The sequence below is a fragment of the Phyllobates terribilis genome, unplaced genomic scaffold, assembly GCF_046119375.1.
Source record: "Phyllobates terribilis strain yellow unplaced genomic scaffold, ASM4611937v1 Scaffold_108__1_contigs__length_5656254, whole genome shotgun sequence".
Taxonomy (NCBI): domain Eukaryota; kingdom Metazoa; phylum Chordata; class Amphibia; order Anura; family Dendrobatidae; genus Phyllobates; species Phyllobates terribilis.
The window spans coordinates 1007710-1028354 of NW_027362868.1; the positions used below are offsets into that span (position 1 = coordinate 1007710).

Sequence of the window (20645 nt, forward strand, 5' to 3'; positions counted from 1 at the left end):
TCTCCTCATTGGATTTTTCATGTTAAAAGTTGCAGAAGCCAGATGACAAGCTCATTTTTGTTCAACTTCAGCAACTGTGCATTGCATTGCCATGTAATGTAATGTAATGCAATGCTATCTATCTAGCTCTCCCTCTATACTTCCTTTTGGATAAACAGACATATTAGGCAAGCATTTTGGAGCTTTCACCTAAATAACTACAGGTGGTGAGATAAGCTGCACAATATAATTGACCTTTCAATATATTGTTGCACACACACCATCTATTTAGCAAATGCCCTTGTTATCAACAGCAGCCTTTTAAACTCACCTGAGCTAACAGATATGTGAGCTGGTTACTCTGCTGCGCTTAAAATTTCTTTTTTGGTTTGCTACAATGCCTTTTCTGAAACGTTGTCTCCCTCTGCTGGAACACTGACTTCTTTCATTTAATGCCTGCAGACTATAAAAGAGAAACCAACCCAAAAAGTTTGGTTGATTAGTCTGTGGCATTCTTTTAAACTGTTGCTTATGGCGGTCTCTGTGAGCTTCTCAGTGACATTCAGCCATCCAGGTATCCCGCCTGCAGTAGACGGAATGTGGCAATGGAACGCTGGCTGCGCGTGTCATAATAGGCTCTGAGCCTTTATATACCTGCGCACAGCAGCAGCCACCTTCAGTCTGCTGCTGGACAGCCAGCAGCAGCAGCAGCAGGAGAGGTAATTAATCAGCAACCCTCCTGCTAAGGGTAGACAGCTGCTCGTTCCACCCCCCCCCCGCCTTAATTGGTTCTCCTCCCTTCCAACGGTGTTGAGGCGGGTGGGAACAGCCGGGGGTTGAGGGTACTGTGCTAAAAGAGGTGGAGTTATGCAGATCTAAAACGCGTGGATTGCAGCAGCAGCAAGCCGAAAAGTGCAGGCATGTGAGGGATCTAGAGGTTGACAGCATGTCTTCTTAACGGGAGTCCAGGTGGCCATCTCCACAAATGGACTTTTCAGAATCCTTGGGTGGCACCGTAGTCGGAAACCAATTCTGGTTATCGCTTCTCGGCCTTTTGGCTAAGATCAAGTGTAGTATCTGTTCTTATCAGTTTAATATCTGATACGTCCCCTATCTGGGGACCATATATTAAATGGATTTTTAGAACAGGGAGATGGAAAAAGAGCTTGCTCTGTCCACTCCACGCATTGACCTGGTATTGCAGTATCTCCAGGACCGGTGCACCCCTTCTTTAATGCAGTTTCTAAAATCAGAAAGAATTGAATCCAATGCTTTTTGTTCATTTTGCTTGTTTGTCGGATTTTGGGATGGACTCTTTGGCTTTGCTTTTCTTCTCCTCATTGGATTTTTCATGTTAAAAGTTGCAGAAGCCAGATGACAAGCTCATTTTGGTTCAACTTCAGCAACTGTGCATTGCATTGCCATGTAATGTAATGTAATGCAATGCTATCTATCTAGCTCTCCCTCTATACTTCCTTTTGGATAAACAGACATATTAGGCAAGCATTTTGGAGCTTTCACCTAAATAACTACAGGTGGTGAGATAAGCTGCACAATATAATTGACCTTTCAGTATATTGTTGCACACACACCATCTATTTAGCAAATGCCCTTGTTATCAACAGCAGCCTTTTAAACTCACCTGAGCTAACAGGTATGTGAGCTGGTTACTCTGCTGCGCTTAAAATTTCTTTTTTGGTTTGCTACAATGCCTTTTCTGAAACGTTGTCTCCCTCTGCTGGAACACTGACTTTTTTCATTTAATGCCTGCAGACTATAAAAGAGAAACCAACCCAAAAAGTTTGGTTGATTAGTCTGTGGCATTCTTTTAAACTGTTGCTTATGGCGGTCTCTGTGAGCTTCTCAGTGACATTCAGCCATCCAGGTATCCCGCCTGCAGTAGACGGAATGTGGCAATGGAACGCTGGCTGCGCGTGTCATAATAGGCTCTGAGCCTTTATATACCTGCGCACAGCAGCAGCCACCTTCAGTCTGCTGCTGGACAGCCAGCAGCAGCAGCAGCAGGAGAGGTAATTAATCAGCAACCCTCCTGCTAAGGGTAGACAGCTGCTCGTTCCACCCCCCCCCCCGCCTTAATTGGTTCTCCTCCCTTCCAACGGTGTTGAGGCGGGTGGGAACAGCCGGGGGTTGAGGGTACTGTGCTAAAAGAGGTGGAGTTATGCAGATCTAAAACGCGTGGATTGCAGCAGCAGCAAGCCGAAAAGTGCAGGCATGTGAGGGATCTAGAGGTTGACAGCATGTCTTCTTAACGGGAGTCCAGGTGGCCATCTCCACAAATGGACTTTTCAGAATCCTTGGGTGGCACCGTAGTCGGAAACCAATTCTGGTTATCGCTTCTCGGCCTTTTGGCTAAGATCAAGTGTAGTATCTGTTCTTATCAGTTTAATATCTGATACGTCCCCTATCTGGGGACCATATATTAAATGGATTTTTAGAACAGGGAGATGGAAAAAGAGCTTGCTCTGTCCACTCCACGCATTGACCTGGTATTGCAGTATCTCCAGGACCGGTGCACCCCTTCTTTAATGCAGTTTCTAAAATCAGAAAGAATTGAATTCAATGCTTTTTGTTCATTTTGCTTGTTTGTCGGATTTTGGGATGGACTCTTTGGCTTTGCTTTTCTTCTCCTCATTGGATTTTTCATGTTAAAAGTTGCAGAAGCCAGATGACAAGCTCATTTTGGTTCAACTTCAGCAACTGTGCATTGCATTGCCATGTAATGTAATGTAATGCAATGCTATCTATCTAGCTCTCCCTCTATACTTCCTTTTGGATAAACAGACATATTAGGCAAGCATTTTGGAGCTTTCACCTAAATAACTACAGGTGGTGAGATAAGCTGCACAATATAATTGACCTTTCAGTATATTGTTGCACACACACCATCTATTTAGCAAATGCCCTTGTTATCAACAGCAGCCTTTTAAACTCACCTGAGCTAACAGGTATGTGAGCTGGTTACTCTGCTGCGCTTAAAATTTCTTTTTTGGTTTGCTACAATGCCTTTTCTGAAACGTTGTCTCCCTCTGCTGGAACACTGACTTTTTTCATTTAATGCCTGCAGACTATAAAAGAGAAACCAACCCAAAAAGTTTGGTTGATTAGTCTGTGGCATTCTTTTAAACTGTTGCTTATGGCGGTCTCTGTGAGCTTCTCAGTGACATTCAGCCATCCAGGTATCCCGCCTGCAGTAGACGGAATGTGGAACGCTGGCTGCGCGTGTCATAATAGGCTCTGAGCCTTTATATACCTGCGCACAGCAGCAGCCACCTTCAGTCTGCTGCTGGACAGCCAGCAGCAGCAGCAGCAGGAGAGGTAATTAATTAGCAACCCTCCTGCTAAGGGTAGACAGCTGCTCGTTCCACCCCCCCCCGCCTTAATTGGTTCTCCTCCCTTCCAACGGTGTTGAGGCGGGTGGGAACAGCCGGGGGTTGAGGGTACTGTGCTAAAAGAGGTGGAGTTATGCAGATCTAAAACGCGTGGATTGCAGCAGCAGCAAGCCGAAAAGTGCAGGCATGTGAGGGATCTAGAGGTTGACAGCATGTCTTCTTAACGGGAGTCAAGGTGGCCATCTCCACAAATGGACTTTTCAGAATCCTTGGGTGGCACCGTAGTCGGAAACCAATTCTGGTTATCGCTTCTCGGCCTTTTGGCTAAGATCAAGTGTAGTATCTGTTCTTATCAGTTTAATATCTGATACGTCCCCTATCTGGGGACCATATATTAAATGGATTTTTAGAACAGGGAGATGGAAAAAGAGCTTGCTCTGTCCACTCCACGCATTGACCTGGTATTGCAGTATCTCCAGGACCGGTGCACCCCTTCTTTAATGCAGTTTCTAAAATCAGAAAGAATTGAATTCAATGCTTTTTGTTCATTTTGCTTGTTTGTCGGATTTTGGGATGGACTCTTTGGCTTTGCTTTTCTTCTCCTCATTGGATTTTTCATGTTAAAAGTTGCAGAAGCCAGATGACAAGCTCATTTTGGTTCAACTTCAGCAACTGTGCATTGCATTGCCATGTAATGTAATGTAATGCAATGCTATCTATCTAGCTCTCCCTCTATACTTCCTTTTGGATAAACAGACATATTAGGCAAGCATTTTGGAGCTTTCACCTAAATAACTACAGGTGGTGAGATAAGCTGCACAATATAATTGACCTTTCAGTATATTGTTGCACACACACCATCTATTTAGCAAATGCCCTTGTTATCAACAGCAGCCTTTTAAACTCACCTGAGCTAACAGGTATGTGAGCTGGTTACTCTGCTGCGCTTAAAATTTCTTTTTTGGTTTGCTACAATGCCTTTTCTGAAACGTTGTCTCCCTCTGCTGGAACACTGACTTCTTTCATTTAATGCCTGCAGACTATAAAAGAGAAACCAACCCAAAAAGTTTGGTTGATTAGTCTGTGGCATTCTTTTAAACTGTTGCTTATGGCGGTCTCTGTGAGCTTCTCAGTGACATTCAGCCATCCAGGTATCCCGCCTGCAGTAGACGGAATGTGGCAATGGAACGCTGGCTGCGCGTGTCATAATAGGCTCTGAGCCTTTATATACCTGCGCACAGCAGCAGCCACCTTCAGTCTGCTGCTGGACAGCCAGCAGCAGCAGCAGCAGGAGAGGTAATTAATCAGCAACCCTCCTGCTAAGGGTAGACAGCTGCTCGTTCCACCCCCCCCCCCGCCTTAATTGGTTCTCCTCCCTTCCAACGGTGTTGAGGCGGGTGGGAACAGCCGGGGGTTGAGGGTACTGTGCTAAAAGAGGTGGAGTTATGCAGATCTAAAACGCGTGGATTGCAGCAGCAGCAAGCCGAAAAGTGCAGGCATGTGAGGGATCTAGAGGTTGACAGCATGTCTTCTTAACGGGAGTCCAGGTGGCCATCTCCACAAATGGACTTTTCAGAATCCTTGGGTGGCACCGTAGTCGGAAACCAATTCTGGTTATCGCTTCTCGGCCTTTTGGCTAAGATCAAGTGTAGTATCTGTTCTTATCAGTTTAATATCTGATACGTCCCCCATCTGGGGACCATATATTAAATGGATTTTTAGAACAGGGAGATGGAAAAAGAGCTTGCTCTGTCCACTCCACGCATTGACCTGGTATTGCAGTATCTCCAGGACCGGTGCACCCCTTCTTTAATGCAGTTTCTAAAATCAGAAAGAATTGAATTCAATGCTTTTTGTTCATTTTGCTTGTTTGTCGGATTTTGGGATGGACTCTTTGGCTTTGCTTTTCTTCTCCTCATTGGATTTTTCATGTTAAAAGTTGCAGAAGCCAGATGACAAGCTCATTTTGGTTCAACTTCAGCAACTGTGCATTGCATTGCCATGTAATGTAATGTAATGCAATGCTATCTATCTAGCTCTCCCTCTATACTTCCTTTTGGATAAACAGACATATTAGGCAAGCATTTTGGAGCTTTCACCTAAATAACTACAGGTGGTGAGATAAGCTGCACAATATAATTGACCTTTCAGTATATTGTTGCACACACACCATCTATTTAGCAAATGCCCTTGTTATCAACAGCAGCCTTTTAAACTCACCTGAGCTAACAGGTATGTGAGCTGGTTACTCTGCTGCGCTTAAAATTTCTTTTTTGGTTTGCTACAATGCCTTTTCTGAAACGTTGTCTCCCTCTGCTGGAACACTGACTTCTTTCATTTAATGCCTGCAGACTATAAAAGAGAAACCAACCCAAAAAGTTTGGTTGATTAGTCTGTGGCATTCTTTTAAACTGTTGCTTATGGCGGTCTCTGTGAGCTTCTCAGTGACATTCAGCCATCCAGGTATCCCGCCTGCAGTAGACGGAATGTGGCAATGGAACGCTGGCTGCGCGTGTCATAATAGGCTCTGAGCCTTTATATACCTGCGCACAGCAGCAGCCACCTTCAGTCTGCTGCTGGACAGCCAGCAGCAGCAGCAGCAGGAGAGGTAATTAATCAGCAACCCTCCTGCTAAGGGTAGACAGCTGCTCGTTCCACCCCCCCCCCCGCCTTAATTGGTTCTCCTCCCTTCCAACGGTGTTGAGTCGGGTGGGAACAGCTGGGGGTTGAGGGTACTGTGCTAAAAGAGGTGGAGTTATGCAGATCTAAAACGCGTGGATTGCAGCAGCAGCAAGCCGAAAAGTGCAGGCATGTGAGGGATCTAGAGGTTGACAGCATGTCTTCTTAACGGGAGTCCAGGTGGCCATCTCCACAAATGGACTTTTCAGAATCCTTGGGTGGCACCGTAGTCGGAAACCAATTCTGGTTATCGCTTCTCGGCCTTTTGGCTAAGATCAAGTGTAGTATCTGTTCTTATCAGTTTAATATCTGATACGTCCCCTATCTGGGGACCATATATTAAATGGATTTTTAGAACAGGGAGATGGAAAAAGAGCTTGCTCTGTCCACTCCACGCATTGACCTGGTATTGCAGTATCTCCAGGACCGGTGCACCCCTTCTTTAATGCAGTTTCTAAAATCAGAAAGAATTGAATTCAATGCTTTTTGTTCATTTTGCTTGTTTGTCGGATTTTGGGATGGACTCTTTGGCTTTGCTTTTCTTCTCCTCATTGGATTTTTCATGTTAAAAGTTGCAGAAGCCAGATGACAAGCTCATTTTGGTTCAACTTCAGCAACTGTGCATTGCATTGCCATGTAATGTAATGTAATGCAATGCTATCTATCTAGCTCTCCCTCTATACTTCCTTTTGGATAAACAGACATATTAGGCAAGCATTTTGGAGCTTTCACCTAAATAACTACAGGTGGTGAGATAAGCTGCACAATATAATTGACCTTTCAGTATATTGTTGCACACACACCATCTATTTAGCAAATGCCCTTGTTATCAACAGCAGCCTTTTAAACTCACCTGAGCTAACAGGTATGTGAGCTGGTTACTCTGCTGCGCTTAAAATTTCTTTTTTGGTTTGCTACAATGCCTTTTCTGAAACGTTGTCTCCCTCTGCTGGAACACTGACTTCTTTCATTTAATGCCTGCAGACTATAAAAGAGAAACCAACCCAAAAAGTTTGGTTGATTAGTCTGTGGCATTCTTTTAAACTGTTGCTTATGGCGGTCTCTGTGAGCTTCTCAGTGACATTCAGCCATCCAGGTATCCCGCCTGCAGTAGACGGAATGTGGCAATGGAACGCTGGCTGCGCGTGTCATAATAGGCTCTGAGCCTTTATATACCTGAGCACAGCAGCAGCCACCTTCAGTCTGCTGCTGGACAGCCAGCAGCAGCAGCAGCAGGAGAGGTAATTAATCAGCAACCCTCCTGCTAAGGGTAGACAGCTGCTCGTTCCACCCCCCCCCCCGCCTTAATTGGTTCTCCTCCCTTCCAACGGTGTTGAGGCGGGTGGGAACAGCCGGGGGTTGAGGGTACTGTGCTAAAAGAGGTGGAGTTATGCAGATCTAAAACGCGTGGATTGCAGCAGCAGCAAGCCGAAAAGTGCAGGCATGTGAGGGATCTAGAGGTTGACAGCATGTCTTCTTAACGGGAGTCCAGGTGGCCATCTCCACAAATGGACTTTTCAGAATCCTTGGGTGGCACCGTAGTCGGAAACCAATTCTGGTTATCGCTTCTCGGCCTTTTGGCTAAGATCAAGTGTAGTATCTGTTCTTATCAGTTTAATATCTGATACGTCCCCTATCTGGGGACCATATATTAAATGGATTTTTAGAACAGGGAGATGGAAAAAGAGCTTGCTCTGTCCACTCCACGCATTGACCTGGTATTGCAGTATCTCCAGGACCGGTGCACCCCTTCTTTAATGCAGTTTCTAAAATCAGAAAGAATTGAATTCAATGCTTTTTGTTCATTTTGCTTGTTTGTCGGATTTTGGGATGGACTCTTTGGCTTTGCTTTTCTTCTCCTCATTGGATTTTTCATGTTAAAAGTTGCAGAAGCCAGATGACAAGCTCATTTTGGTTCAACTTCAGCAACTGTGCATTGCATTGCCATGTAATGTAATATAATGCAATGCTATCTATCTAGCTCTCCCTCTATACTTCCTTTTGGATAAACAGACATATTAGGCAAGCATTTTGGAGCTTTCACCTAAATAACTACAGGTGGTGAGATAAGCTGCACAATATAATTGACCTTTCAGTATATTGTTGCACACACACCATCTATTTAGCAAATGCCCTTGTTATCAACAGCAGCCTTTTAAACTCACCTGAGCTAACAGGTATGTGAGCTGGTTACTCTGCTGCGCTTAAAATTTCTTTTTTGGTTTGCTACAATGCCTTTTCTGAAACGTTGTCTCCCTCTGCTGGAACACTGACTTCTTTCATTTAATGCCTGCAGACTATAAAAGAGAAACCAACCCAAAAAGTTTGGTTGATTAGTCTGTGGCATTCTTTTAAACTGTTGCTTATGGCGGTCTCTGTGAGCTTCTCAGTGACATTCAGCCATCCAGGTATCCCGCCTGCAGTAGACGGAATGTGGCAATGGAACGCTGGCTGCGCGTGTCATAATAGGCTCTGAGCCTTTATATACCTGCGCACAGCAGCAGCCACCTTCAGTCTGCTGCTGGACAGCCAGCAGCAGCAGCAGCAGGAGAGGTAATTAATCAGCAACCCTCCTGCTAAGGGTAGACAGCTGCTCGTTCCACCCCCCCCCCCCGCCTTAATTGGTTCTCCTCCCTTCCAACGGTGTTGAGGCGGGTGGGAACAGCCGGGGGTTGAGGGTACTGTGCTAAAAGAGGTGGAGTTATGCAGATCTAAAACGCGTGGATTGCAGCAGCAGCAAGCCGAAAAGTGCAGGCATGTGAGGGATCTAGAGGTTGACAGCATGTCTTCTTAACGGGAGTCCAGGTGGCCATCTCCACAAATGGACTTTTCAGAATCCTTGGGTGGCAACGTAGTCGGAAACCAATTCTGGTTATCGCTTCTCGGCCTTTTGGCTAAGATCAAGTGTAGTATCTGTTCTTATCAGTCTAATATGTGATACGTCCCCTATCTGGGGACCATATATTAAATGGATTTTTAGAACAGGGAGATGGAAAAAGAGCTTGCTCTGTCCACTCCACGCATTGACCTGGTATTGCAGTATCTCCAGGACCGGTGCACCCCTTCTTTAATGCAGTTTCTAAAATCAGAAAGAATTGAATTCAATGCTTTTTGTTCATTTTGCTTGTTTGTCGGATTTTGGGATGGACTCTTTGGCTTTGCTTTTCTTCTCCTCATTGGATTTTTCATGTTAAAAGTTGCAGAAGCCAGATGACAAGCTCATTTTGGTTCAACTTCAGCAACTGTGCATTGCATTGCCATGTAATGTAATGTAATGCAATGCTATCTATCTAGCTCTCCCTCTATACTTCCTTTTGGATAAACAGACATATTAGGCAAGCATTTTGGAGCTTTCACCTAAATAACTACAGGTGGTGAGATAAGCTGCACAATATAATTGACCTTTCAGTATATTGTTGCACACACACCATCTATTTAGCAAATGCCCTTGTTATCAACAGCAGCCTTTTAAACTCACCTGAGCTAACAGGTATGTGAGCTGGTTACTCTGCTGCGCTTAAAATTTCTTTTTTGGTTTGCTACAATGCCTTTTCTGAAACGTTGTCTCCCTCTGCTGGAACACTGACTTCTTTCATTTAATGCCTGCAGACTATAAAAGAGAAACCAACCCAAAAAGTTTGGTTGATTAGTCTGTGGCATTCTTTTAAACTGTTGCTTATGGCGGTCTCTGTGAGCTTCTCAGTGACATTCAGCCATCCAGGTATCCCGCCTGCAGTAGACGGAATGTGGCAATGGAACGCTGGCTGCGCGTGTCATAATAGGCTCTGAGCCTTTATATACCTGCGCACAGCAGCAGCCACCTTCAGTCTGCTGCTGGACAGCCAGCAGCAGCAGCAGCAGGAGAGGTAATTAATCAGCAACCCTCCTGCTAAGGGTAGACAGCTGCTCGTTCCACCCCCCCCCCCCCCGCCTTAATTGGTTCTCCTCCCTTCCAACGGTGTTGAGGCGGGTGGGAACAGCCGGGGGTTGAGGGTACTGTGCTAAAAGAGGTGGAGTTATGCAGATCTAAAACGCGTGGATTGCAGCAGCAGCAAGGCGAAAAGTGCAGGCATGTGAGGGATCTAGAGGTTGACAGCATGTCTTCTTAACGGGAGTCCAGGTGGCCATCTCCACAAATGGACTTTTCAGAATCCTTGGGTGGCACCGTAGTCGGAAACCAATTCTGGTTATCGCTTCTCGGCCTTTTGGCTAAGATCAAGTGTAGTATCTGTTCTTATCAGTTTAATATCTGATATGTCCCCTATCTGGGGACCATATATTAAATGGATTTTTAGAACAGGGAGATGGAAAAAGAGCTTGCTCTGTCCACTCCACGCATTGACCTGGTATTGCAGTATCTCCAGGACCGGTGCACCCCTTCTTTAATGCAGTTTCTAAAATCAGAAAGAATTGAATTCAATGCTTTTTGTTCATTTTGCTTGTTTGTCGGATTTTGGGATGGACTCTTTGGCTTTGCTTTTCTTCTCCTCATTGGATTTTTCATGTTAAAAGTTGCAGAAGCCAGATGACAAGCTCATTTTGGTTCAACATCAGCAACTGTGCATTGCATTGCCATGTAATGTAATGTAATGCAATGCTATCTATCTAGCTCTCCCTCTATACTTCCTTTTGGATAAACAGACATATTAGGCAAGCATTTTGGAGCTTTCACCTAAATAACTACAGGTGGTGAGATAAGCTGCACAATATAATTGACCTTTCAGTATATTGTTGCACACACACCATCTATTTAGCAAATGCCCTTGTTATCAACAGCAGCCTTTTAAACTCACCTGAGCTAACAGGTATGTGAGCTGGTTACTCTGCTGCGCTTAAAATTTCTTTTTTGGTTTGCTACAATGCCTTTTCTGAAACGTTGTCTCCCTCTGCTGGAACACTGACTTCTTTCATTTAATGCCTGCAGACTATAAAAGAGAAACCAACCCAAAAAGTTTGGTTGATTAGTCTGTGGCATTCTTTTAAACTGTTGCTTATGGCGGTCTCTGTGAGCTTCTCAGTGACATTCAGCCATCCAGGTATCCCGCCTGCAGTAGACGGAATGTGGCAATGGAACGCTGGCTGCGCGTGTCATAATAGGCTCTGAGCCTTTATATACCTGCGCACAGCAGCAGCCACCTTCAGTCTGCTGCTGGACAGCCAGCAGCAGCAGCAGCAGGAGAGGTAATTAATCAGCAACCCTCCTGCTAAGGGTAGACAGCTGCTCGTTCCACCCCCCCCCCCCGCCTTAATTGGTTCTCCTCCCTTCCAACGGTGTTGAGGCGGGTGGGAACAGCCGGGGGTTGAGGGTACTGTGCTAAAAGAGGTGGAGTTATGCAGATCTAAAACGCGTGGATTGCAGCAGCAGCAAGCCGAAAAGTGCAGGCATGTGAGGGATCTAGAGGTTGACAGCATGTCTTCTTAACGGGAGTCCAGGTGGCCATCTCCACAAATGGACTTTTCAGAATCCTTGGGTGGCACCGTAGTCGGAAACCAATTCTGGTTATCGCTTCTCGGCCTTTTGGCTAAGATCAAGTGTAGTATCTGTTCTTATCAGTTTAATATCTGATACGTCCCCTATCTGGGGACCATATATTAAATGGATTTTTAGAACAGGGAGATGGAAAAAGAGCTTGCTCTGTCCACTCCACGCATTGACCTGGTATTGCAGTATCTCCAGGACCGGTGCACCCCTTCTTTAATGCAGTTTCTAAAATCAGAAAGAATTGAATTCAATGCTTTTTGTTCATTTTGCTTGTTTGTCGGATTTTGGCATGGACTCTTTGGCTTTGCTTTTCTTCTCCTCATTGGATTTTTCATGTTAAAAGTTGCAGAAGCCAGATGACAAGCTCATTTTGGTTCAACTTCAGCAACTGTGCATTGCATTGCCATGTAATGTAATGTAATGCAATGCTATCTATCTAGCTCTCCCTCTATACTTCCTTTTGGATAAACAGACATATTAGGCAAGCATTTTGGAGCTTTCACCTAAATAACTACAGGTGGTGAGATAAGCTGCACAATATAATTGACCTTTCAGTATATTGTTGCACACACACCATCTATTTAGCAAATGCCCTTGTTATCAACAGCAGCCTTTTAAACTCACCTGAGCTAACAGGTATGTGAGCTGGTTACTCTGCTGCGCTTAAAATTTATTTTTTGGTTTGCTACAATGCCTTTTCTGAAACATTGTCTCCCTCTGCTGGAACACTGACTTCTTTCATTTAATGCCTGCAGACTATAAAAGAGAAACCAACCCAAAAAGTTTGGTTGATTAGTCTGTGGCATTCTTTTAAACTGTTGCTTATGGCGGTCTCTGTGAGCTTCTCAGTGACATTCAGCCATCCAGGTATCCCGCCTGCAGTAGACGGAATGTGGCAATGGAACGCTGGCTGCGCGTGTCATAATAAGCTCTGAGCCTTTATATACCTGCGCACAGCAGCAGCCACCTTCAGTCTGCTGCTGGACAGCCAGCAGCAGCAGCAGCAGGAGAGGTAATTAATCAGCAACCCTCCTGCTAAGGGTAGACAGCTGCTCGTTCCACCCCCCCCCCGCCTTAATTGGTTCTCCTCCCTTCCAACGGTGTTGAGGCGGGTGGGAACAGCCGGGGGTTGAGGGTGCTGTGCTAAAAGAGGTGGAGTTATGCAGATCTAAAACGCGTGGATTGCAGCAGCAGCAAGCCGAAAAGTGCAGGCATGTGAGGGATCTAGAGGTTGACAGCATGTCTTCTTAACGGGAGTCCAGGTGGCCATCTCCACAAATGGACTTTTCAGAATCCTTGGGTGGCACCGTAGTCGGAAACCAATTCTGGTTATCGCTTCTCGGCCTTTTGGCTAAGATCAAGTGTAGTATCTGTTCTTATCAGTTTAATATCTGATACGTCCCCTATCTGGGGACCATATATTAAATGGATTTTTAGAACAGGGAGATGGAAAAAGAGCTTGCTCTGTCCACTCCACGCATTGACCTGGTATTGCAGTATCTCCAGGACCGGTGCACCCCTTCTTTAATGCAGTTTCTAAAATCAGAAAGAATTGAATTCAATGCTTTTTGTTCATTTTGCTTGTTTGTCGGATTTTGGGATGGACTCTTTGGCTTTGCTTTTCTTCTCCTCATTGGATTTTTCATGTTAAAAGTTGCAGAAGCCAGATGACAAGCTCATTTTGGTTCAACTTCAGCAACTGTGCATTGCATTGCCATGTAATGTAATGTAATGCAATGCTATCTATCTAGCTCTCCCTCTATACTTCCTTTTGGATAAACAGACATATTAGGCAAGCATTTTGGAGCTTTCACCTAAATAACTACAGGTGGTGAGATAAGCTGCACAATATAATTGACCTTTCAGTATATTGTTGCACACACACCATCTATTTAGCAAATGCCCTTGTTATCAACAGCAGCCTTTTAAACTCACCTGAGCTAACAGGTATGTGAGCTGGTTACTCTGCTGCGCTTAAAATTTCTTTTTTGGTTTGCTACAATGCCTTTTCTGAAACGTTGTCTCCCTCTGCTGGAACACTGACTTCTTTCATTTAATGCCTGCAGACTATAAAAGAGAAACCAACCCAAAAAGTTTGGTTGATTAGTCTGTGGCATTCTTTTAAACTGTTGCTTATGGCGGTCTCTGTGAGCTTCTCAGTGACATTCAGCCATCCAGGTATCCCGCCTGCAGTAGACGGAATGTGGCAATGGAACGCTGGCTGCGCGTGTCATAATAGGCTCTGAGCCTTTATATACCTGCGCACAGCAGCAGCCACCTTCAGTCTGCTGCTGGACAGCCAGCAGCAGCAGCAGCAGGAGAGGTAATTAATCAGCAACCCTCCTGCTAAGGGTAGACAGCTGCTCGTTCCACCCCCCCCCCGCCTTAATTGGTTCTCCTCCCTTCCAACGGTGTTGAGGCGGGTGGGAACAGCCGGGGGTTGAGGGTACTGTGCTAAAAGAGGTGAAGTTATGCAGATCTAAAACGCGTGGATTGCAGCAGCAGCAAGCCGAAAAGTGCAGGCATGTGAGGGATCTAGAGGTTGACAGCATGTCTTCTTAACGGGAGTCCAGGTGGCCATCTCCACAAATGGACTTTTCAGAATCCTTGGGTGGCACCGTAGTCGGAAACCAATTCTGGTTATCGCTTCTCGGCCTTTTGGCTAAGATCAAGTGTAGTATCTGTTCTTATCAGTTTAATATCTGATACGTCCCCTATCTGGGGACCATATATTAAATGGATTTTTAGAACAGGGAGATGGAAAAAGAGCTTGCTCTGTCCACTCCACGCATTGACCTGGTATTGCAGTATCTCCAGGACCGGTGCACCCCTTCTTTAATGCAGTTTCTAAAATCAGAAAGAATTGAATTCAATGCTTTTTGTTCATTTTGCTTGTTTGTCGGATATTGGGATGGACTCTTTGGCTTTGCTTTTCTTCTCCTCATTGGATTTTTCATGTTAAAAGTTGCAGAAGCCAGATGACAAGCTCATTTTGGTTCAATTTCAGCAACTGTGCATTGCATTGCCATGTAATGTAATGTAATGCAATGCTATCTATCTAGCTCTCCCTCTATACTTCCTTTTGGATAAACAGACATATTAGGCAAGCATTTTGGAGCTTTCACCTAAATAACTACAGGTGGTGAGATAAGCTGCACAATATAATTGACCTTTCAGTATATTGTTGCACACACACCATCTATTTAGCAAATGCCCTTGTTATCAACAGCAGCCTTTTAAACTCACCTGAGCTAACAGGTATGTGAGCTGGTTACTCTGCTGCGCTTAAAATTTCTTTTTTGGTTTGCTACAATGCCTTTTCTGAAACGTTGTCTCCCTCTGCTGGAACACTGACTTCTTTCATTTAATGCCTGCAGACTATAAAAGAGAAACCAACCCAAAAAGTTTGGTTGATTAGTCTGTGGCATTCTTTTAAACTGTTGCTTATGGCGGTCTCTGTGAGCTTCTCAGTGACATTCAGCCATCCAGGTATCCCGCCTGCAGTAGACGGAATGTGGCAATGGAACGCTGGCTGCGCGTGTCATAATAGGCTCTGAGCCTTTATATACCTGCGCACAGCAGCAGCCACCTTCAGTCTGCTGCTGGACAGCCAGCAGCAGCAGCAGCAGGAGAGGTAATTAATCAGCAACCCTCCTGCTAAGGGTAGACAGCTGCTCGTTCCACCCCCCCCCCGCCTTAATTGGTTCTCCTCCCTTCCAACGGTGTTGAGGCGGGTGGGAACAGCCGGGGGTTGAGGGTACTGTGCTAAAAGAGGTGGAGTTATGCAGATCTAAAACGCGTGGATTGCAGCAGCAGCAAGCCGAAAAGTGCAGGCATGTGAGGGATCTAGAGGTTGACAGCATGTCTTCTTAACGGGAGTCCAGGTGGCCATCTCCACAAATGGACTTTTCAGAATCCTTGGGTGGCACCGTAGTTGGAAACCAATTCTGGTTATCGCTTCTCGGCCTTTTGGCTAAGATCAAGTGTAGTATCTGTTCTTATCAGTTTAATATCTGATACGTCCCCTATCTGGGGACCATATATTAAATGGATTTTTAGAACAGGGAGATGGAAAAAGAGCTTGCTCTGTCCACTCCACGCATTGACCTGGTATTGCAGTATCTCCAGGACCGGTGCACCCCTTCTTTAATGCAGTTTCTAAAATCAGAAAGAATTGAATTCAATGCTTTTTGTTCATTTTGCTTGTTTGTCGGATTTTGGGATGGACTCTTTGGCTTTGCTTTTCTTCTCCTCATTGGATTTTTCATGTTAAAAGTTGCAGAAGCCAGATGACAAGCTCATTTTGGTTCAACTTCAGCAACTGTGCATTGCATTGCCATGTAATGTAATGTAATGCAATGCTATCTATCTAGCTCTCCCTCTATACTTCCTTTTGGATAAACAGACATATTAGGCAAGCATTTTGGAGCTTTCACCTAAATAACTACAGGTGGTGAGATAAGCTGCACAATATAATTGACCTTTCAGTATATTGTTGCACACACACCATCTATTTAGCAAATGCCCTTGTTATCAACAGCAGCCTTTTAAACTCACCTGAGCTAACAGGTATGTGAGCTGGTTACTCTGCTGCGCTTAAAATTTCTTTTTTGGTTTGCTACAATGCCTTTTCTGAAACGTTGTCTCCCTCTGCTGGAACACTGACTTCTTTCATTTAATGCCTGCAGACTATAAAAGAGAAACCAACCCAAAAAGTTTGGTTGATTAGTCTGTGGCATTCTTTTAAACTGTTGCTTATGGCGGTCTCTGTGAGCTTCTCAGTGACATTCAGCCATCCAGGTATCCCGCCTGCAGTAGACGGAATGTGGCAATGGAACGCTGGCTGCGCGTGTCATAATAGGCTCTGAGCCTTTATATACCTGCGCACAGCAGCAGCCACCTTCAGTCTGCTGCTGGACAGCCAGCAGCAGCAGCAGCAGGAGAGGTAATTAATCAGCAACCCTCCTGCTAAGGGTAGACAGCTGCTCGTTCCACCCCCCCCCGCCTTAATTGGTTCTCCTCCCTTCCAACGGTGTTGAGGCGGGTGGGAACAGCCGGGGGTTGAGGGTACTGTGCTAAAAGAGGTGGAGTTATGCAGATCTAAAACGCGTGGATTGCAGCAGCAGCAAGCCGAAAAGTGCAGGCATGTGAGGGATCTAGAGGTTGACAGCATGTCTTCTTAACGGGAGTCCAGGTGGCCATCTCCACAAATGGACTTTTCAGAATCCTTGGGTGGCACCGTAGTCGGAAACCAATTCTGGTTATCGCTTCTCGGCCTTTTGGCTAAGATCAAGTGTAGTATCTGTTCTTATCAGTTTAATATCTGATACGTCCCCTATCTGGGGACCATATATTAAATGGATTTTTAGAACAGGGAGATGGAAAAAGAGCTTGCTCTGTCCACTCCACGCATTGACCTGGTATTGCAGTATCTCCAGGACCGGTGCACCCCTTCTTTAATGCAGTTTCTAAAATCAGAAAGAATTGAATTCAATGCTTTTTGTTCATTTTGCTTGTTTGTCGGATTTTGGGATGGACTCTTTGGCTTTGCTTTTCTTCTCCTCATTGGATTTTTCATGTTAAAAGTTGCAGAAGCCAGATGACAAGCTCATTTTGGTTCAACTTCAGCAACTGTGCATTGCATTGCCATGTAATGTAATGTAATGCAATGCTATCTATCTAGCTCTCCCTCTATACTTCCTTTTGGATAAACAGACATATTAGGCAAGCATTTTGGAGCTTTCACCTAAATAACTACAGGTGGTGAGATAAGCTGCACAATATAATTGACCTTTCAGTATATTGTTGCACACACACCATCTATTTAGCAAATGCCCTTGTTATCAACAGCAGCCTTTTAAACTCACCTGAGCTAACAGGTATGTGAGCTGGTTACTCTGCTGCGCTTAAAATTTCTTTTTTGGTTTGCTACAATGCCTTTTCTGAAACGTTGTCTCCCTCTGCTGGAACACTGACTTCTTTCATTTAATGCCTGCAGACTATAAAAGAGAAACCAACCCAAAAAGTTTGGTTGATTAGTCTGTGGCATTCTTTTAAACTGTTGCTTATGGCGGTCTCTGTGAGCTTCTCAGTGACATTCAGCCATCCAGGTATCCCGCCTGCAGTAGACGGAATGTGGCAATGGAACGCTGGCTGCGCGTGTCATAATAGGCTCTGAGCCTTTATATACCTGCGCACAGCAGCAGCCACCTTCAGTCTGCTGCTGGACAGCCAGCAGCAGCAGCAGCAGGAGAGGTAATTAATCAGCAACCCTCCTGCTAAGGGTAGACAGCTGCTCGTTCCACCCCCCCCCCGCCTTAATTGGTTCTCCTCCCTTCCAACGGTGTTGAGGCGGGTGGGAACAGCCGGGGGTTGAGGGTACTGTGCTAAAAGAGGTGAAGTTATGCAGATCTAAAACGCGTGGATTGCAGCAGCAGCAAGCCGAAAAGTGCAGGCATGTGAGGGATCTAGAGGTTGACAGCATGTCTTCTTAACGGGAGTCCAGGTGGCCATCTCCACAAATGGACTTTTCAGAATCCTTGGGTGGCACCGTAGTCGGAAACCAATTCTGGTTATCGCTTCTCGGCCTTTTGGCTAAGATCAAGTGTAGTATCTGTTCTTATCAGTTTAATATCTGATACGTCCCCTATCTGGGGACCATATATTAAATGGATTTTTAGAACAGGGAGATGGAAAAAGAGCTTGCTCTGTCCACTCCACGCATTGACCTGGTATTGCAGTATCTCCAGGACCGGTGCACCCCTTCTTTAATGCAGTTTCTAAAATCAGAAAGAATTGAATTCAATGCTTTTTGTTCATTTTGCTTGTTTGTCGGATATTGGGATGGACTCTTTGGCTTTGCTTTTCTTCTCCTCATTGGATTTTTCATGTTAAAAGTTGCAGAAGCCAGATGACAAGCTCATTTTGGTTCAATTTCAGCAACTGTGCATTGCATTGCCATGTAATGTAATGTAATGCAATGCTATCTATCTAGCTCTCCCTCTATACTTCCTTTTGGATAAACAGACATATTAGGCAAGCATTTTGGAGCTTTCACCTAAATAACTACAGGTGGTGAGATAAGCTGCACAATATAATTGACCTTTCAGTATATTGTTGCACACACACCATCTATTTAGCAAATGCCCTTGTTATCAACAGCAGCCTTTTAAACTCACCTGAGCTAACAGGTATGTGAGCTGGTTACTCTGCTGCGCTTAAAATTTCTTTTTTGGTTTGCTACAATGCCTTTTCTGAAACGTTGTCTCCCTCTGCTGGAACACTGACTTCTTTCATTTAATGCCTGCAGACTATAAAAGAGAAACCAACCCAAAAAGTTTGGTTGATTAGTCTGTGGCATTCTTTTAAACTGTTGCTTATGGCGGTCTCTGTGAGCTTCTCAGTGACATTCAGCCATCCAGGTATCCCGCCTGCAGTAGACGGAATGTGGCAATGGAACGCTGGCTGCGCGTGTCATAATAGGCTCTGAGCCTTTATATACCTGCGCACAGCAGCAGCCACCTTCAGTCTGCTGCTGGACAGCCAGCAGCAGCAGCAGCAGGAGAGGTAATTAATCAGCAACCCTCCTGCTAAGGGTAGACAGCTGCTTGTTCCACCCCCCCCCCGCCTTAATTGGTTCTCCTCCCTTCCAACGGTGTTGAGGCGGGTGGGAACAGCCGGGGGTTGAGGGTACTGTGCTAAAAGAGGTGGAGTTATGCAGATCTAAAACGCGTGGATTGCAGCAGCAGCAAGCCGAAAAGTGCAGGCATGTGAGGGATCTAGAGGTTGACAGCATGTCTTCTTAACGGGAGTCCAGGTGGCCATCTCCACAAATGGACTTTTCAGAATCCTTGGGTGGCACCGTAGTTGGAAACCAATTCTGGTTATCGCTTCTCGGCCTTTTGGCTAAGATCAAGTGTAGTATCTGTTCTTATCAGTTTAATATCTGATACGTCCCCTATCTGGGGACCATATATTAAATGGATTTTTAGAACAGGGAGATGGAAAAAGAGCTTGCTCTGTCCACTCCACGCATTGACCTGGTATTGCAGTATCTCCAGGACCGGTGCACCCCTTCTTTAATGCAGTTTCTAAAATCAGAAAGAATTGAATTCAATGCTTTTTGTTCATTTTGCTTGTTTGTCGGATTTTGGGATGGACTCTTTGGCTTTGCTTTTCTTCTCCTCATTGGATTTTTCATGTTAAAAGTTGCAGAAGCCAGATGACAAGCTCATTTTGGTTCAACTTCAGCAACTGTGCATTGCATTGCCATGTAATGTAATGTAATGCAATGCTATCTATCTAGCTCTCCCTCTATACTTCCTTTTGGATAAACAGACATATTAGGCAAGCATTTTGGAGCTTTCACCTAAATAACTACAGGTGGTGAGATAAGCTGCACAATATAATTGACCTTTCAGTATATTGTTGCACACACACCATCTATTTAGCAAATGCCCTTGTTATCAACAGCAGCCTTTTAAACTCACCTGAGCTAACAGGTATGTGAGCTGGTTACTCTGCTGCGCTTAAAATTTCTTTTTTGGTTTGCTACAATGCCTTTTCTGAAACGTTGTCTCCCTCTGCTGGAACACTGACTTCTTTCATTTAATGCCTGCAGACTATAAAAGAGAAACCAACCCAAAAAGTTTGGTTGATTAGTCTGTGGCATTCTTTTAAACTGTTGCTTATGGCGGTCTCTGTGAGCTTCTCAGTGACATTCAGCCATCCAGGTATCCCGCCTGCAGTAGACGGAATGTGGCAATGGAACGCTGGCTGCGCGTGTCATAATAGGCTCTGAGCCTTTATATACCTGCGCACAGCAGCAGCCACCTTCAGTCTGCTGCTGGACAGCCAGCAGCAGCAGCAGCAGGAGAGGTAATTAATCAGCAACCCTCCTGCTAAGGGTAGACAGCTGCTCGTTCCACCCCCCCCCCGCCTTAATTGGTTCTCCTCCCTTCCAACGGTGTTGAGGCGGGTGGGAACAGCCGGGGGTTGAGGGTACTGTGCTAAAAGAGGTGGAGTTATGCAGATCTAAAACGCGTGGATTGCAGCAGCAGCAAGCCGAAAAGTGCAGGCATGTGAGGGATCTAGAGGTTGACAGCATGTCTTCTTAACGGGAGTCCAGGTGGCCATCTCCACAAATGGACTTTTCA

The 20645-nt window shown here is 45.1% G+C and overlaps 15 non-coding genes across 15 annotated transcripts; all 15 read left to right on the top strand.

Annotated features, from left to right (window-relative positions):
• The first annotated feature begins 1017 nt into the window (after positions 1–1017).
• LOC141198902 (U2 spliceosomal RNA) lies at positions 1018–1208 on the top strand. Its single transcript, XR_012270669.1, has one exon. It is a non-coding gene; the product is annotated as a U2 spliceosomal RNA (small nuclear RNA).
• A 1121-nt stretch (positions 1209–2329) lies between these two features.
• Positions 2330–2520, top strand: LOC141198903 (U2 spliceosomal RNA). Its single transcript, XR_012270670.1, has one exon. It is a non-coding gene; the product is annotated as a U2 spliceosomal RNA (small nuclear RNA).
• A 1113-nt stretch (positions 2521–3633) lies between these two features.
• Positions 3634–3824, top strand: LOC141198905 (U2 spliceosomal RNA). The gene has a single exon (XR_012270671.1). It is a non-coding gene; the product is annotated as a U2 spliceosomal RNA (small nuclear RNA).
• Positions 3825–4945: 1121 nt separating this feature from the next.
• On the top strand, positions 4946–5136 carry LOC141200377 (U2 spliceosomal RNA). The gene has a single exon (XR_012272099.1). It is a non-coding gene; the product is annotated as a U2 spliceosomal RNA (small nuclear RNA).
• A 1121-nt stretch (positions 5137–6257) lies between these two features.
• Positions 6258–6448, top strand: LOC141198906 (U2 spliceosomal RNA). Its single transcript, XR_012270672.1, has one exon. It is a non-coding gene; the product is annotated as a U2 spliceosomal RNA (small nuclear RNA).
• A 1121-nt stretch (positions 6449–7569) lies between these two features.
• LOC141198907 (U2 spliceosomal RNA) lies at positions 7570–7760 on the top strand. The gene has a single exon (XR_012270673.1). It is a non-coding gene; the product is annotated as a U2 spliceosomal RNA (small nuclear RNA).
• Positions 7761–8882: 1122 nt separating this feature from the next.
• Positions 8883–9073, top strand: LOC141200764 (U2 spliceosomal RNA). The gene has a single exon (XR_012272475.1). It is a non-coding gene; the product is annotated as a U2 spliceosomal RNA (small nuclear RNA).
• Positions 9074–10197: 1124 nt separating this feature from the next.
• Positions 10198–10388, top strand: LOC141201201 (U2 spliceosomal RNA). Its single transcript, XR_012272770.1, has one exon. It is a non-coding gene; the product is annotated as a U2 spliceosomal RNA (small nuclear RNA).
• Positions 10389–11510: 1122 nt separating this feature from the next.
• On the top strand, positions 11511–11701 carry LOC141198908 (U2 spliceosomal RNA). Its single transcript, XR_012270674.1, has one exon. It is a non-coding gene; the product is annotated as a U2 spliceosomal RNA (small nuclear RNA).
• Positions 11702–12821: 1120 nt separating this feature from the next.
• On the top strand, positions 12822–13012 carry LOC141198909 (U2 spliceosomal RNA). Its single transcript, XR_012270675.1, has one exon. It is a non-coding gene; the product is annotated as a U2 spliceosomal RNA (small nuclear RNA).
• Positions 13013–14132: 1120 nt separating this feature from the next.
• On the top strand, positions 14133–14323 carry LOC141198910 (U2 spliceosomal RNA). Its single transcript, XR_012270676.1, has one exon. It is a non-coding gene; the product is annotated as a U2 spliceosomal RNA (small nuclear RNA).
• A 1120-nt stretch (positions 14324–15443) lies between these two features.
• On the top strand, positions 15444–15634 carry LOC141198912 (U2 spliceosomal RNA). The gene has a single exon (XR_012270678.1). It is a non-coding gene; the product is annotated as a U2 spliceosomal RNA (small nuclear RNA).
• Positions 15635–16753: 1119 nt separating this feature from the next.
• LOC141198913 (U2 spliceosomal RNA) lies at positions 16754–16944 on the top strand. Its single transcript, XR_012270679.1, has one exon. It is a non-coding gene; the product is annotated as a U2 spliceosomal RNA (small nuclear RNA).
• A 1120-nt stretch (positions 16945–18064) lies between these two features.
• Positions 18065–18255, top strand: LOC141198914 (U2 spliceosomal RNA). Its single transcript, XR_012270680.1, has one exon. It is a non-coding gene; the product is annotated as a U2 spliceosomal RNA (small nuclear RNA).
• Positions 18256–19375: 1120 nt separating this feature from the next.
• On the top strand, positions 19376–19566 carry LOC141198915 (U2 spliceosomal RNA). The gene has a single exon (XR_012270681.1). It is a non-coding gene; the product is annotated as a U2 spliceosomal RNA (small nuclear RNA).
• The last annotated feature ends 1079 nt before the right edge of the window (positions 19567–20645 follow it).